The sequence below is a fragment of the Herpailurus yagouaroundi genome, unplaced genomic scaffold (assembly GCF_014898765.1).
Source record: "Herpailurus yagouaroundi ecotype Mexico unplaced genomic scaffold, PumYag 29, whole genome shotgun sequence".
Taxonomy (NCBI): domain Eukaryota; kingdom Metazoa; phylum Chordata; class Mammalia; order Carnivora; family Felidae; genus Herpailurus; species Herpailurus yagouaroundi.
Window position 1 is genome coordinate 43,942,778 of NW_024412377.1, and position 18,210 is coordinate 43,960,987.

The 18,210-nt window shown below is 45.1% G+C and overlaps 1 long non-coding RNA gene across 1 annotated transcript; it reads right to left on the reverse strand.

The window, feature by feature from the left end:
• Positions 1–6,179: 6,179 nt before the first annotated feature.
• LOC121045396 (uncharacterized) lies at positions 6,180–7,814 on the reverse strand. Its single transcript, XR_005797738.1, has 2 exons — positions 7,482–7,814; positions 6,180–7,308 (listed from the first exon to the last, which is right to left on the reverse strand). It is a non-coding gene; the product is annotated as an uncharacterized LOC121045396 (long non-coding RNA).
• Between the last annotated feature and the right edge of the window lie 10,396 nt (positions 7,815–18,210).

Below are 18,210 nucleotides of genomic sequence, written 5' to 3' on the forward strand. Positions count from 1 at the left end.
TATGTGTGTTCATTAAAATACTAACGACCATCCCAGCAGATCTGCCCCATTGTTTTTCTTGAAGATTTTTCCACTCCCTTGGCAGACATACCCAGCCTTTCTGTCTATGAGTACTAACCCCAGGCATTCCTATCTGTTTTGATTTTTGTTTGTCTGTTTAGAGAGAGAGGGGGAGAGAACTCTCAAGGAGGGGGACAGAGGGGATGAGAGAGAGAGAGAGAGAGAGAGAGAGAGAGAGAGAATCTCAAGCAAGCTCCATGCTCAGAGCTTGGAGAGCCTCCATGCAGAGCCTGATGTGGGGCTCGATCTCACCACCTTGGGATCATGACCTGAGCTGAAATCAGGAGTAGGACACTCAACCGACTGAGCCACCCAGGCTCCCCTATCTGCCTTGTCTTAAAGTGCTCTACTCTCATGTCCAGATCAGATTATGTTACTCTTGAATTTAAAGAGGCAATCCCTATAACCTCCCAAACAACCCCAGACTCTTTAAAATTCAAAATCTAGTGGTTTTCTACCACCCACACAGTCAGGGCCAGTATTCCCAGCTCATCTCCAAGATTCTCCAACATCTGACCTTAATTTCCACCATTATCTTTTTATGTGACCTGTGCTTGATTCATACTTTAGAGATTATATTCTGTAAGAACATTTACCCACTTCTTAGTTTCTCCAAAGTTCAACAAATCCTTGTTGGACTTTATTTCTTTTCTTTCCTTTTTTTTTTTTTTCTTTTCTTTTCATTTCTTTTCGAGGCTCCACACCCTCTATGGGGCTTGAGCTCATGACCCTGAGATCAAGAGTTGTATGTTCTACCGACTGAGCCAGCCAGGCACCTCTCCTTGGACTTTAGGCAAATCCTTTCCCTCTCTGTTATAATCTGATAGGCATTTCAGAAGCCAGGCAGATGTTAAGATTTGGTGAAGTAGGCAAGTTTAATTCAGGAGAGTGGGGTAGAGCCTGGTGTGAAGCAGAAAGTACCTAGCCTTTCTCAAGACATTCATATTTAAAATGCTTGAGAATACAGTAATAGACAAAATACATCTTTCAGCTTGAGACCTTCCAAAGATCATTGTTATCAAACTCTTTAATAATATGCCCCAATTCCAAAAGAAATTATATACAGAATCTCGTTATAAAAAAAAATAAAAGTAGTGTTTTCTCAATAAGCTTGTTTTATTTTTGTTTTAAAGCCAGCCAATGAGAAGAATGGGCCTTGATGACCATAAAAACTTGAAACTGAAGCTAGGTTTTGGATGACAATTGCAGATTTGAATCAGCCTCAGCATCCAATTCATTGAGTGATAATTTTTTTTTATTGCCTGTTATTGAGAAAATATCAACTTAAAGATATATAGTCGTAAACGGTCACTGTTTTTAGACAGCTCACTTTGAAACACAGGACACTTTGCAATTAAAGAATAAAGGAGAAGTTTTATTCCAGGGTCTGTACACAAAAAAAGTTAACCTAATAGTTGACCACTGATATTTTATATACTCTTCTTTCTAGGGAATAGAATCTCTGAGTTTAACTGACAAACAGTTTAAAAAACAGAATTTCTCAGACTCCTTCACAGGCAGGCTCTCTAACTAAGTCCTGACCAAAAGGTATAGTGGTGGTGCCATATGAAGTTTCTGGAAGTGCCTTGCTGATGGAATGCAGTTGGGATGGGTGGAGTTTAACCAGCTATTTGGAACATGAGGTTTAACCCTCAAGTTGAGTGTGGCAGAGCAATAAAATAGAGTGAGTCTAGGTCTCACAGCTAAGCCTGATGGATAAAAAAGAGCTAAACTATGGGAATGCAAGCTGGTACAGCCACTGTGGAAAACAGTATGGAGGTTCCTCAAAAAACTAAAAAGAGAACTACCCTACGACCCAGCAATTGCACTATGAGGCATTTATCCACGGGATACAGGTATGCTGTTTTGAAGGGACACATGCACCCCCGTGTTTATAGCAGTACTATCGACAATAGCCAAAGTATGGAAAGAGCTCAAATGTCCCTCGATGGATGAATGGATAAAGAAGATGTGGTATACACACACACACACACACACACACACACACACACACACACACACACACTGGAGTATTACTCGGCAGTCAAAAAGAATGAAATCTTGCCATTTGCAACTACGTGGATGGAACTGGAGGGTATGATGCTACATGAAATTAGTCAGAGAAAGACAAAAATCATATGACTTCACTCATATGAGGATTTTAAGAGACAAAACAGATGAACGTAAGGGAAGGGAAACAAAAATAATATAAAAACAGGGAGGGGGACAAAACAGAAGAGACTCATAAATATGGGGAACAAACTGAGGGTTACTGGAGGGGTTGTGGGTGGGGGGATGGGCTAAATGGGTAAGGGGGCACTAAGGAATCTATGCCCAAAATCATTGTTGCACTATATGCTAACTAATTTGGATGTAAATTTAAAATAAATAAAATTTAAAAAAAAAAGAGCTAAACTAATGATGACCTAGAATGTGTTAAAATTTGTCATGTAATGTTATTTAAGATCTAAGAGTGTCTTATTTAATTAAGATTTTCAAGTAAACTTAATATCTGAACCAGCTAAAGGGTAGCAGAATAGGCCACTTCAAGGTATGCCAAAGTGACACGGGGCAGTATATTCTGCTACCCTTCACAACAGCTCTCAAATCTTTGGTCTCAGGACCCCTTTAGTTTCTTAAAAATGATTGTGGCCCTTAAAGTACTTTTATTTCATGGGTTACAAACATCAATATTTACTGTATTAGAAATTAAAATGAGATTTTTTTTTTTTTAATGTTTATTTTTGAGAGAGAGAGTGTGAGCAGGGGAGGGGCAGAGAGAGGGAGACACAAAATCCGAAGCAGGTTCCAGGCTCCGAGCTGTCAGCACAGAGCCTGACGTGGGGCCCAAATTCACAGACCGCAAGATCACCACATGAGCTGAGGTCAGACGGACTGAGCTTCCCAGGCACCCCAAAACGAAGATCTTTTTAAAACCCAAGAATAGGGGCGCCTGGGTGGCGCAGTCGGTTAAGCGTCCGACTTCAGCCAGGTCACGATCTCGCGGTCCGTGAGTTCGAGCCCCGCCTCAGGCTCTGGCTGACGGCTCAGAGCCTGGAGCCTGTTTCAGATTCTGTGTCTCCCTCTCTCTCTGCCTCTCCCCCGTTCATGCTCTGTCTCTCTCTGTCCCAAAAATAAATAAACGTTGAAAAAAAAATTAAAAAAAAAAAATAAAATAAAATAAAACCCAAGAATATACAAACAACATCCCAGCAGTTGTCCGAGCCACATGGCATGTCACCTGTGGAAAACTCCACTGGACTCTTGGGAGAGAGTGAGGGTGAAAAAGGCAGACGACGTTAGTAGTAGTATGAAAATAGTTTGGACCCTTAAAGGGACCCCCAGGTACCCCTAGACCACACTAGACCACTGATCTAAAACATGAAATTTCGATCAAATATCTAGGAAGCTGTCACACACCTTCAGTGATTTAACCATGTCTGAACGTAATGACTCCTGAGGTTCCTCATGGAGTATTTGTTTGTGATTGGTTATGTTTGATGTGGGACCACCGGCGCCCATTTTCCCCTTCTTTGGGAACCATGCCTTGGTTTCCCTCTCGGCTAATACCCTCTCCTGTACTCAGTCCAGCTTAGACACAGAGCGTGAGACTAGGCTAAGCCACCCTGATCCCCATGGCCACAGTAACTGTATCAGGGAGGAACACGACATGGAGTACGACACGGAATCTAGGCTTTTCCTCCTGGGCTGGACCAGGAGTGGATGTACGATCCAAAGTAGCAGCAGCCTTCCTGAGATCACACGGAGGCCTGCATGAGCATAAAGCCAACACGAAATAGAAGAAAGTGGAGAGAGGCAGAGACAGAATGAGACCCAGAGACGGAGATTGGCCCCGGGACGTTGGCCTGAGCCCCTAAACCGCTATTTGCCTGCTCTTCTGAATAATCAGCAGACGCTCAGTTTTGCTCAGGGAGCTAGCTCTATGTCCGACCCCAAATACTCAGCTTCCTGGATGCCTTTGCAGCGCAGGGAGGCCATGGGACCTGGTTCTGGCCAACGACCTGCCGCAGAAGTCCGTGCCTGGGGCTTCTGAGGAAGCCTGGGGAAGGGGGGAGAGTTTTGCCCTTTGTTCCCTTCCTTCCGGACTGCAGACCCAAGACTGGAAACGGAGCAGCAGGAGCGTGGAAGCCACCGGGGAAGGCAGGTGGAAGGAGACACAGCGGCACCCTTGACTGCTTACTCTAGGTCATGGCCAGGTGGCTTTGCAAAGTGAGGCCAAAGCTCTGGGGTCAAGTTTCTGTGACACACAGCTGAGTGCAATCCTTACGTGCTAAACGGCCCTACTCCTGGGCTTTTCCTTAACAGAGACCAATCTGTCCCCTTTGGCTTCTGCTCTTTGGGGTTGGGTTTTCTGTCACCTTCCAGAGAAGAAACCAGTGTTCTGGCTCTGAGGAGATCTCACATTTATTCAGCAGGCACAGAGCAGTTTCTCATGTCTACGAGGCAAGGTGAGCCACAGTCGTATCTTTACCAGAAAGGAGATGATGTTACGTGGCACAGGAGACTCACCCTCTGGAGTCAGAGAAACATCAAAGCAGGGGATGGGGGGGGGGGGGGGTTGGGAGAGGAAGAAAGACACCGGGCAAAGAGCAGCATTAAGGGAAGGAGAAAATGTGTTCCAGCTTGGGAAAGGATCTGAAGCAGTGTCTGAAGCAGTGTCTGGGTCACAAGCATAATTTTGATGACTCTACAGCCAAGCTATGCAGGGGAGGCTCCTCCAACTTTTCAGCAAATTCTGGCGCTTCCTCTTCTGAGGCATGTAAAGAACTGCATTCTTTCAGGGGCTGGGCCTCTTCAGGACTTTTTCTTTTTCCCGGAGAGGGTCAGAGAGGGGATGGGGGAAGAATAAGAAATAATGAGAGCACGGACAAACTTTGGAGCCAAGAAATCTGGATTGTTAAGTCCTGATTCTCCACCGAATTGCTGGGGATCTTGAACAATGTGTTTCATTTTTCTGGGACTCAGTTTCTCCTTATGTAAAACAGTCACAAGAAGAGTGATCTCATGGAGGTGTGGCAAGGATTAGGTGAGCTATTAAAGTTTAATAGGAAAGAATTATGGAAGATGAGACCATTGGGGGAAACTGGGTAAAGGGTCCATGGGGCCTCTGAGTACTAATGTCTTTTCAGTGTCTCGTGAATCTATGATAGGTTCAAAATCAAAAGATCGAAAAAAATTAAAAAAAATTTTTAATTAGTAGGAAGGAAGGAAGAGACAAAAATCCACAGGTCCTAGGTGTGGGGTTTTGCAGTTTCCTGGCAGTTAGGCAACAAGAGTGAGGATGATGAGGGACCAAAAGGCAAGCTGAGGGCAAAGTACAAGCTAGCACCCCCCAACCCCAGGTGGGGTATATGTGACATTCTTCAAGTACTTCTGGCTGCCCAAGAACAAAGGGAAGGACAGAAAACAAATGGTCAAACTAAAAAGAGTCTCTATCAGTTTACAAATATCTTAGTACAATTACAAAAAAAGGACAATCTTACCAACAGCCTAAAATCCAGGAACTCCCTACTGTCTTAATGTTAATGCTTTGCTAAAGGAGAAAATAAACTTAGCCCGACAATAGCTAGGCCTCCAGTAATCTGTGAGTCTTCTTTAGCATATGAAAATCCCTTTAAGAAACTTCCTCTTGACGTTATGTCCCCAACTCCACAGTATCTAAGCAGTCACCCCTCACAACCCCAGTGCAGCATTTTCTGCCCATGAGTCCTGTCCCCGTGCTTTAACAAAATCACCTTTTTGCACTAAAGAGGTCTTCAAGAATTCTTTCTTGGGGCGCCTGGGTGGCTCAGTCGGTGAAGCATCCAACCTCGGCTCAGGTCATGATCTTGGGGTTCGTGAGTTCCAGCCCCACATCAGCTCTGTGCTGACAGCTCAGAGCCTGGAGCCTGCTTCAGATTGTGTCTCCCTCTCTCTCTGTTCCTCCCCCTCTTGCACTCTCTCTCTCTCTCACAAAAATAAATCAACGTTAAAAATAAATTTTTTTTTTAAAAGATTTCTTTCTTGGCCATCAGCTCTGAATCCCACCCCCCCCGACCACTCCAAAAACCTCATTAAGGAGATGAGGGAATTTGAGGAAACAGAAATGGAGTTTTGTGTGGATTATTAATTAGATCCCTTTTAATGCTGTTAGAGATATGGAGGTAGAGATTATGGAGCTTCTAAATGACCGGTGATGGGGGGACTTTGTTTTCTTCCGTTGTGAGTCTGCACAGACTGGGCCATGTGAAGCTCTGGGATTTTCCAGGGTTATGCTCTTGACAGAGGCAGGTCAGCTCTGTGGAAGGCCTTTCACTGTCTGAACCCCGCTGTCCTCTGAACAGGCTGCCGAGCATGCCCAACCCCCACCAACATTCCTTTCAGAAATGTGGTCAGAGTAAGGACCAAAAACAGTACCTTCAGCCCCTGGGCCTTTCTAGAACCTTCTCTAAGATAAAGTATCTCAGGCCTGTGACCTCATCCCATCCTTCCTTGGACTCTGGAACAGATTAGAAGCTTCTTGCGCCAGAGGACAAGGAGAAACCTGAAGAGCTGGGGTGAGCTAAACAGCTCAGGTCTCCACAGCAACTCCCTATGGTGCTTCTCTACTGAGAGATTCCTATTGTCCCTACAATTCCTCAGCGTCTTTGCTCAGGGGAAAAGTGAGTGATAACAGGCAGAAAGGCCCAGTATCCAACACAGAAAGCTGTCACAAAGAAGACCTGCTACAGGCTACTCAGGCAAGGTCCAGAGACGGCCCAGAGATGGGGGAGGTCCCCACACCCAGGGTCAGTACATTTGCAGGGGTACTTGGTCCTCTTTGTGGTGTTGGAGGATTGCCTCACCCAGACAGGGTAGGACAGATAGGACAGGTGCTCATGGTAAATCTGGGGGACGGGCTCTTGCCCTGGTGGAAAGTTAGGTACCCACGCCTCCGGGCACATTATTCCTGGTGCCAAGACACCTTGAACTCGACACCAAGCTGCTGATGACAGAGCTACATCTGGGGCAAGGAGTGGTCTGAACGGATGCAATGTCCAAGCGGCTTCATTCAGGCAACGATGTGCCCCTCGCACTTTACTAGGAGTAAAGTCGGTCCTCCTCACACCCGGAGCATCCGTGGAAGGCAGCCATTCTGAGCACAGAGGTCAAGGTGCGGGCTCCGCTGTCTCACTGCGTAGGTTCCAGTTCTGATCCACACCTGGTAACGGCGAGGCCTTGGGCAAATCGAGGTTGCAGTTTCCCAATCTGTAAAATGACCAAAAAAGAAAAAAAAAAATTGTACCTATCTCTCAGGGTTTTTGTGAAGATTAAATGAGATTTTTGGATGTGATGCGCTTGGCCCGGCACATAGGACGTGTACATTAAATTCACGCTATTGTAATGAGTGGTGATGGAAAAGCTTTAGGACAAGTCAGTACCTAGTTGCTTAGGGACTTCAAAGTCTCAACCTCTTTGGATCCCTGCGTCCTCCTCTGAAAAATGGAAGAGTTGAACCAAAGGTGGTTCCTTCTGTTATAAAGGTCTCCGAAAATCGTGAGGGCAAGTCTGAGCCACTCCTAGCCAGGACACAGACAGCCCCTGCTTTGAAATGCTGAGTTTTCAATGCCTCAGTAAACCACACCACCTCTGGGGAACTCCCAGGCCGAGATGGGGAAGGCTGCTGTGACAGAGAGCTTTTCAAGATATTTGGCCAGGTCAGCTGCCTCCAAAGAAACAATGGGCACAATTCTCAGTCCTGAAGGTAACAAGAAGTCCCCTGCCAGTCCCCAGAGAGAAAGCCCTCTGTTAGCTCATGGAAGGGGGCAGGGCTTTCATAGAATTCTAGAATGTCAAAGCTGGAAAAACTCTTGGGGAGTTTCTAGTTCAGGGGGTTTTAAGCTGTGTTCTGTGAGTGCTCCGGCCGTGCCACAAATTATGAATATTCACCTCACTTTGTACATCTCAAGCTATATTTAAAACAGCAAAGACACCCACATTAGTCACCCACTAATTTCAACACATCAGAAACTAAAATCCATTAATATGTTGTGGCATCTTCTGCTGGTTGTCCCCTAAATCTACTCATTTTTTTTTTTTTACATTTATTGTGGAAACAACAGTTGGGTGGGTCCATGGCCACACAGATTTTTTTTTTTTAATGTTTATTTATTTTTGAGAGAGAGAGTGGGGGAGGGACAGAGAGAAAGGGGGACAGAGGATCCAAAGTGGGCTCTGTGTTGACAGCAGAGAGCCCAATGCGGGGCTCAAACTCACGAACTGTAAGATCATGACCTGAGCTGAAGTCACCAGATTAAAGACTACATTTCCCAGCCTCCCTTGCTGCTAGGCCTTGTAATTAAGTGTTGGTCAAAGGGATGTAAGGAAAGGTTGTGCTCCTTCCAGGGGTTGAAGTGAGAGGGCATGCTGTTTTCATCCCTCTTCTTGCTGGATGGATCTATCGTGGACAAGACGGTGGAGCTCAGTCAGCCATCTTGACCTCTGGATTGGAAGTTTTGTGTTGAAGATGGTGGACAAAAGAGAGAAGGAGCCTTGGGTCTTTGATGCTCACTGAGCTCTTAGCTGTTTCCATCGAGTGCCTTGGACTGCTCACCCCCAGACTTCATTTACGTGAAGGAAACGTAAACTTCTATCTTGTTAAGCCACTTTTACTATGAAGTTTTTGCCTTTTGCAGCTAAATCTAATTGACACAGTTGTGTTCCCAGTGACTGGCTTTATAACGTATTAGTAATATTTTTATCGTTTGCTGAGACATTCTGAGGAAAACACCACTTGTAACTCCCACTCAGATCAGGAAATTTGCAGTCACCCAGAAAGACCTTTGGGTGCCTTGACCAATCACAACTATCTCCTTGCTCCTAAAAGCACCTCTACCCTAACTTTTACAGGAAACACTTCCATAATATTATGATGCCATATTACCTTAAAAACACTTTGGTTACAGACCACTTTTACCTGTTTTAGATGGGATGGCTCTTAGGACGTTGTTGGACAGAAGTCTTCCTCTGATGAGAAAGTTAGAAATTAATTAAAATAGTCTAAACCACTTCATTTTACAAAGGAAGAAAAAGTCTCAGGGAAAGGAAAGAACTTTCTAATGTCAATTAGCAAATCAGGGGCAGAGTGAACGAAGACTCAAGTTCTCTCTCACTCTTTAGCATTTCATTTTCCAGTTCTTTCCAGGAGAAGGGACCATAGATACAAGGTACCAGCCTAACCCAGTGACTCAAGAATACACAGCCTCTACTACAAGACAGTCTGTCCTCCAACACCAAACTTGGCTCTTTCCACATAAATCTCAGGGCAGAGAAGCTGTTAAGGACCGTGGCAATGGTTCCTCCCAGATGGCTTTGCATTTTAACCTTAAAAAAAAAAAATGCACCAACAAAGGTGGGGGTCACAGACCCAGAGGCCACACAGTGGAGATGACAATTGGATGAAGCGGGGCGTCTCTCCCATGGTGCTGTGTGCGCTGAGCCTGACACACAGGAGCCCCAGAGATCACTGTGGTGAAGTATGTCGCTGAATCTCTGGGACCAGAAGAAGTGAGATGCAGAGATGAAGGCTGGAGCAAACCCAAGCTCTTCTGCTGTACTCCCTCAATTGTTCCGATCAGCATGGGGCTGCCCCTACCTCAAGTCTGGGGGAATCCCTCGTGCTCCTGAAAGTCAATCATTTTGTATTGTGAAAGATGCCCGGCACACTTTTGGGTAGGATATGGCAGCATCTTCTGGCTGTGATCGGCCAGATTCCAGAGGCCTCTCCGTCCTACATTCTTGGATGGTTTACAGCTGGGCCTGTTGGCTTCTGCCTTTTCCTATGGATTAGAATTAGCAGACACCATTTAGCAAAGATGATATTACGTGTTCCCTGAGGGGACAGAGGATGTTCCAAGGACTTAACATCAGGGAAACAATGTTTACGTCATCTCCTCTTTGAAGAGTCAGGAAGTACACTGTTAGCACACTGAAGGCTCTGAGAATTCCCACAGTAAAGAACTCTGCTTGATTTTGACGGACTTGGCATTTCCCGAGCTTTTTTGACTTTTGGATCTGGTGTTTTACCAACAGCATTCTGCACAGAACAGTTTGGCGAGTGATGCCACAGCCCCTTTGCAGGATAAAGGATCCATTACTACACACGTGTCGCACATACCACATGGGTAGAAAAATCACCTTTCCGGCCCAAGTAGCCCATCTCTCTGGAAAAGTACTGAATTATCCCATACTCCATAAAACTCCATTCCTGATAGCCCCAAGAAGCAATTGCGGAACTGACCTAACCCTGCCCAGTCTGGGGTGGGGTCCCGGGGGACAGCTGGCTGGGCCCCACCGCCTGGCACTGGGCTTGTTGTACCAAGAGCCCTGGCCAGCCGGCAGCCACCCAGTGTGTGTCTGGGCTAGTTTCCCCTTCCTCTCCCTGCTCTTTTTGGAACACAGCTGAATGGCTCCAGTCTCTCAGCCCTACTCCTGGCCAACACTGGACCCCTCGAAGTCTGGCCAACTCCTCTCCCACTGGCCTTGATAAACACCCCCTCCAAGCTGGGAAGCACAGCACTGGGCTGTTTGTCTCCCTCATGCACCCCAGGAAGCCTGTCCTGTGCCTGGGCTTCCTTCCCAGACCTTGGCTGCCAACCCGTTTTAAACTCATCCTTAGCCCAGTCAGTCACCTGAAGAAAAAGAGACTCACAGAAGGCCTGAGATGAAAGAGGCTTTAATCTTGTGGCGTTTTGAGTTTTGTTTTTAGCAGGAAACCTTATTTTCAAAACAAATTTCTTATGCGGAGTTTACCAGTTTATAGAACAAATAAGTAAGGACATTCAGGGATGACTTGTTTATTCCAGCAAAACGCTAGAAAGAAACAAAATGTCCATTAGCAGGAAGCAGGCTTAATAAAATTATGGTGAAGTCATACCCTGAAATGCTACACAGCCACCTAAAAGCGTGAGGCAACCCCCAACTCTAGCAAAAGTCCTAGGACAATCCTTATTCTATGTGGACAATATTTGGTTAACAAGTTCTTTTTAGGAAGCACCTGGGGGGGGAGGGGCTCAGTCGGTTAAGCATCCAACTCTTGATTTCGGCTCAGGTCATGACCTCATGGTTCGTGAGTTCGAGCCCCAAGTCAGGCTCCAGGCTGACAGCTCAGAGCCTGTTGGGGTCCTCTCACTCCATCTCTCTGTCCCTCCCCCACTCGTTCACTTTCTCTCTCCTTCTCTCTCAAAATAAATACAAATAAACTTCTAAAAAGGTTTATAAAAATAATTTCATTTTAGGGCAAAAGGGAAGATCATTACTTGTGTTGTTATAATGAACTACTTTCTATTCAAATTTGTCTACTGTTCACATGGTACTTAAACATGGTGACCAAACATCCCACTTTGCGCAGAACTGAGGGGTTTCCGGGACATAGGACTTTTAAGCGATAAAACAGAAACCCCCAAGCAAAAGGATGAGTTGGTCACCTAACACTTAACAGAAATTAAGACTTTATTTTAGAAAGAAAAGATTACTAGGAATTTAGTCCCCAGCATATTCACAAATGAAATTGAACCAGTATTTATACTATAAATTACAAAGGCAAAACTGTGTGGACTGATAGGAAACACAAAACCATCTCAGATACAGTGATAAGTAAGAAAAAAAAGGCAAGGTACGGACAGTGTGCCACGCGTGTTCTCATTTTGTAAGTTTTCTCTCTCTCTCTCTCTCTCTTTTCCCTTAAAGGTCAGAGTGGGGGAGCAGTGGGGGGGTTTATTCACATCATAAAGGGAAGTTCGTGACTTTTTGTCTATTTACGTACCATATCCTAAGAAAATGGCAGGACAGATTTTCACCAAATTTTAAGGATGTGTTTGGGATGGTCTGACTTAAAATATGGGTTGTTTGGCACCTGGAAATTGCATTCTAGGGAGCCTGAGAAGGAAGCTTCAAAGAGCTAAGCAGTCATTCTCCAAAGAAAGCTGACCCTAGTTAATAAGAAAGGCCCACATTAATCGCCAATTGGAAAAGACATGCAAGATGGGTTCAGGTCCACTGACAGAGAAAACAGAGTGGTTTCTAGTGAGTGTCCAAAATCAAGGGTCACAAGGTAGACTTTCCAAATGGAAGGCTTCAATGTGCAGGTCTGCTTCCCACATGGGTAAGATCAGACATCTAGGTGTGTAAGGATGTATGTGTGTACGTATGCTTCCAAGGGGAGCAGGTCTTGTGGATACTACAGCTTGCCTTTGCAGACTGCTCCTGAAAGATGCATATGAAATTGACCACAGCCCATGAGCGTCTCTGAGGAGGATCACAGATCTGAAATGAACAGGTATTTATTTTTCATTGTACAGCCTCTTGAACTGTTGGCAATATTTTCCACGGTGTACGTCAGGTCCTTTTTCTTCTAATTTGTGAAATATGGCAAGTGTACAAAGAAAGTATACAGAATCATAAGGTTGATATCTTTGTATCTACCTGTTAGCTTTGACAAATCTTAACATTTTGCCATAGATGGCTGTACTGGACAACCCCACAGCTCCCTTCTTGTGTCTTTCTCCTCTACTTTCACACAGAACACTCTGGACACTTGCGGTCATCAGATGTGTGGGTTTTGTGTGTGGGTCCTGGTTTTTCCTCACAACAAGCAATTCTGTGACACCAGCTGAGTGTCCTAAAATGTAACTCAATTCTGACACTCTCTGGAGACAGCGTCAGATCCCATCGGTCAAGGTCTCAGTCCGACAAGACTCCCCCTATCCAAATGCCAGTCCCAAGTAATAGATCTGTGGTAGACTCCCAGGCTTACCCACAACTTTCACCTGACTTGGCTACAAATTGGAGGTTCTCATTTCTCCCTCCTCTCTAGGTGTGATTATTTATGACAATAGCTCATCGAACTCAGGAAAACACGTTTACCAGTTTATTGAAGGAAATGATAAAGGATGCACTTGAAGAGCCAGATGTAGAGATACATAGGGTGAGGACAGGGAGAGTCCTGGGTGCAGGAGCTTCTGTCCTTGTGGAGCTGGGGTGCACCACCTTCTTGATACCTGGATGTGTTCACCAACCTGGAAGGTCTCTGAACCCCACCTCTCTTGGATTTTCTTTTTTTTTTTTTAATTTATTATTATTATTAGTTATTTTGAGAGAGAGAGCAAGCGGAGGAGGGGCAGAGAGGGAGGGAAACAGAGAATCCCAAGCAGGCTCCCCACCATCAGCTTGGAGCCCCATATGGGGCTCGAACTCACAAACCACAAGATCATGACCCTGAGCTGAAATCAAGAGTCAGACACTTAACTGACTGAGCCACCCAGGTGCCCCTGTGTACCTTTCATTTCCTTTTCTTATCTTATAGTATTATCAAGAGCTTTCTGTACAATGTTGGAAAGCAGTGGTGAGAGGGGACATCCTTATCTCATACCTGATTTTAGTGGGAAAGCTTCAAGTTTCTCACTATTGATTTGCTGTAGGTTTTTTGTAGATATTATTCATCAGGTGAGCTATTCCCCTCTATTCTAGTTTACTGACAGTTCTTTTTTTTATCATGAATGGGTTTTGGGTTTTGTCAAATGCTTTTTCTGCACCTACTGATATGATCATGTGATTTTTCTTTTTTAGCTTATTGATATAATAGATTACATTAATTGATTTTCAAATATTGAACCAGCCTTGCATACCTAGAATAAATCCCACTTGGTTGTGGTGTATAATTCCTTTTAGACATCATTGGCTTTGATTTGCTAGTATTTTGTCAAGAATTTTTGATTCAGTGTTCATAAGAGATGTTGGTCCATAGTTTTCTCTCCTTGGAATGTCTGTCTGGTTTTGGTGTTAGGGTATTGCTGGCCTTATAGTATCCTCTAAGAGAGATTGTAGAGAATTGGTATAATTTCTTCCTTACATCTTTGATAAAACAACTCGTTAATTTTAACAGATAAGAGGATGAGTCTCTAGAAAGATGCCCGCCATCTACCACTCTTTGTTTTCCCAAGGTATCTGCATGGAACCTTAGATTTCCATAGAACACAGCTTGAGATCACTGATCTAAATCATGAATCAACACATTTTTCTGGAAAGGGCAATACAGTGAACATTCTAGGCCTTGTGGGTCATACGGTCTCTGTTGCAACTCTTCAACTTGGCCAATACAGTGCAGAAGCAGCCCCAGATAACAGACATTGGAGATGAAGGTATGTCCAGGAACTATTTAGTGAAAGCAGGTTACAAAACACCACTACTAATAAAATGGCTAATGCTTGTTGAATGCTTTCTACAACCAGCCACTGTAGTAAATGATGTACATGGATTATCTTCCTTCATTGTCAGAACCACTCTGTGATACAAGTGTGATCTCTAATTTACCGATAGGGAAACCATTTATGTTTCCTTATATAGACAGTTGACCTGTGAACAGCTTGGGGGTTGGGGCGCCAACCCCCTGCACAGCTGAGAATCTTCCTATAACTTTTGACCCTCCCAAAGCTTTACTAATAGCCAGCTGTTGACCGGAAGGCTTCACCTCTCCCTCTAGCCCTTCATACCACCTCAATGGCTTTTCTGGCCTCTCTAATTACCAGGAGCATAAAGGGAACCACAGTTTCTGTTTAGAGCAAAAAAGGAGTTAGATACCCACAAACGACTGCCTGGGTTAAGGCTATTTCCAAATTAGACCCTGGGAGGGGCAGTGATCCAGCAGAGTTGGGGCCAGGTCTGCTGTTGGGTGTGACCAGACCAGGCAGGCCCAGCCCTTTTACAGAGTGGTAGGACTCAAGGACACGTCCTTAAAAATGTGAATTTGGGGATGCGGCGGCTGAGGGTCTACTCTGCCCTGGGCATTTTGTGCACATTACCTATGAAGTGGGTGCCATCTGGGCCACATCTCCTAGATGAAGGAAGATTGAGTAGCTTGTCCAGATTCCCTCTATTCGAGGAACTCATGCCCTCCCAACTCAGTCCGGCTCTTTCCATGCTGAGCCGGGAACCACGTGGGCTGGCATAGGAGCAGTAGGGTCCAGGGTTCATGTTCTCTTAGCCTCCACTCTCAGGAAGGCATCAATGAAGAGGCTAGTGATCAGGTGGTCTGGTAACTCCAGCTCTGTCCCTGAGGAAAGGTGGAGGAGGGTATTCGGGATACTGATTGTGAAGTAGGCCAGGGAGGAGTGGGAGGGATCAGAAAGGAAAAGCATGTTCTGTCTCTGAGGAGCCACCACAGGGAACGGATAGACTGATGCCCCACATGGCAGGACTAACCAAGCTCCAGTCATGAGAAGTGCCAGGGATGTAAGGGTGATTTCAACACCAGAATCTTCCCTCACAGGGCTGTCCAGGGCAGAGCAAGCTGCTGGTGGTGCTCCCTCTTAGGGCTGGTATACACACTAAGGCCTGGGGCCACCCATCAGAGGGAGGGGATGTGGACTTTTGGTTGGATGACCAACCAGGTCTTCTCCTTCCCTAAGATCCTGCAAGGATAACCATAGCCAAGCTGAGAAACTTTGTGTGTGTGCATTACCTCGCTTTAAGAAAAAAAGTATTGTTGGGGCACCTGTGCGGCTCAGTCAGTTGAGCATCTGTCTTCGGCTCAGGTCCTGATCTCATGGTTCATGGGTTCAAGCCCTGCGTCAAGGTCTGTGATGACAGCTCAGAGCCTGGAACCTGCTTCGGATTCTGTGTGAGTCTCTCTCTCTCTCCCTCTCTCTCTCACAAAAATAAATAAAGATATTTTTTAAAAAAGAAAATGGTATTGTTATTAATTATTTCTATTTTACAGATGAGAAAACCGAAATCCTGGACAGTTAAGCAGCTTGCCCAAGTTCCCAGAGCTGGTAAACAGCCAGGCTGGGACTGAACCTGTTTGTCTGTAAAGCCTATGTTCTTTTTCAAGTCTGGGGACCATCGTTCAAAAAGGATCAGGATGCCAGGAACCCAAGATAAGCAGACCAATGAGAGGTAGATCCTTATTTCCAGAAACTTTGATATCTTATTTCAAGGCAATCAGGAGATTTGCAGACCTTCCCATCTTAGGTAGCAGATTAAGAAACTCGGCCACTTAAACCAAGTAGCCACAGCCCCTAAGGACATGGAAATCTAAAATCATCTCTACAGACACTCCCCAGAAATTGCAGACTTGAGGTTTTTAAGAGACTGGCACTGATTAAAGGAGAACACAAGAGAGGACTTTGACTCAACCAACCGCTCACAGCCACACAGCGCAATGCTGAGATTTTGTTTTTACTTTCCGTCGTCTGCCATGGTCAAATCTCTGACATTTTTCAAATTTCAGTTTTCCAGCTTCCAATAGCATAATGGTGAAACTTTTCATTCAAACAAAAAGCTGCATTTGTGCAATGCCGTCATCAAGCATTTGGCATGGGATCATCTTGCTTAAGGCTCACAATAGCCACATGGGGTAGGTACTGTTATGGTTTCCATTCTACAGATGAGGAAACTTGAGTTACACAAAAGAATCAGTAGCTTTCCCAATGTTATATGGTTATTAGGTGGTGGAGGGAGAATTTGAATCTAGATTTGCTGAAGTCCAGAGGATGTAGGAGGAAGCCAAGTTGATAAAACTATGACTTGAGCTCCCTTGGTTTGGGTCTGGGGGTTTTGGTTGGAAGAGACCTGCCCACTGAGGCTCTCTCTTATGCACACAGAGCCCTTGGGGAAACTTACCAGCACCAGAGAGCCGTTTAAAAAACTGGAAACAACTCAAATGTCCATCAACAGGTGAACGAATAACCATTCATGGCTTGTGGTACAGCCCTACAATGGAATGCTTACTACTTGGTGATAAAGAAAAACAAGCTACTGATACCCATAATAACATAGATGAATTTCAAAAAAATCATGTGGAGTGGAAGAAGCCAGACAAAAATGAGTATGTACTATATGATTGCATTTATATAAAAGTCTAGAAAATTCAAACTACAGTAATTGTGACAGAAAGCAGAATGGTAGTTGCTTGGGGTGGAGAGAGGGGTGGGAGGGATGGCCAAGAGACCTGAGGAAACTTTCTAGCGTGACATAGTCACTCTCTTGGTTGTGGTGATGGTTTCATGAGTGTGTGAAAAAATCAGACGTGCAAGGGGCGCCTGGGTGGCTCAGTCAGGTAAGCATCCAACTTGAGAATTAAAAAGAAGAAAAGAAAAGAAAAGAAAAAAAAAGAGGTGAAATAGGGGAATGGGGATTAAAGAGTATACTTTCCGTGATGAAATGAAATGAAACGAAATGAAAAAAAAAAGAGAGAGAGAGCATCCAAATCTTGATTTTAACCCAGGTCACGATCTCACGGTTCATGAGATTGAGCCCCGCACTGGACTCTGCCCTGATGGCAGGGAGCTTGCTTGGGGATTCTCTCTCTCCCTCTCTCTGCCCTTCCCCAACTCTATAAATAAATAAATTAATTAATTAATAGTTAAAAAAAATCATACACTTAGAATGTATGCAATTTATTGAATGGAATTATACCTCGACAACGCTGTTCTTTTAAAACACATTCGAAAGCAAAAATCTTGTATTTAACAGGAGGCAGAGACAGGGGACTTGCTTGAGCTCACTCAGCATGTGGAGGGGCTCCCTCTGTGACCCACACCACCATGGGGGTTACAGCCTCGCTTGGGTCCAGCCCCCAGGCTCTGCCTCCAGCACCGCAGCCACAAACGGCTTCTCTGCAACCGTGGGCTCTGTCTGCACTGGACAAACCAAGGCTTTGGCCACAGGATGGGCAGGTTGACCGAGGCAAAGTGGCTGGGAGCTTTACCCCACCGGTCCCAGAAACCATGACAACGACAGTTCCTGGGAACCCCCAGGGGTCACTCTAGACTGCTGTACTCACAACCTGGGACCTTGACAAAAATGCAAGCCTGCGGAAAAGGACCAGACCAGGCAACCTCCTCCTCTAAAGGATGAACTCAGTGTCAACTGTGCACCTACCACATCCCGGTCCGCTCTCTCATGGGGATCAGAGGATAGAGTGACATTAATGTAAGGGCATGGCACTCAGTAAACATCCCCCCAAGGGTACCTATTACACAGCCATCAAATATCCCCAGTGCCTTTTCTCTGCTTGGCCTGATCCTTGAGGGCAGGAAAGACACGTGGACAAAAAGCCTTGTCAAAACACTGAAGCTGGTGGGATAAATGCTGTGAGGGCCAAGAGAAGAA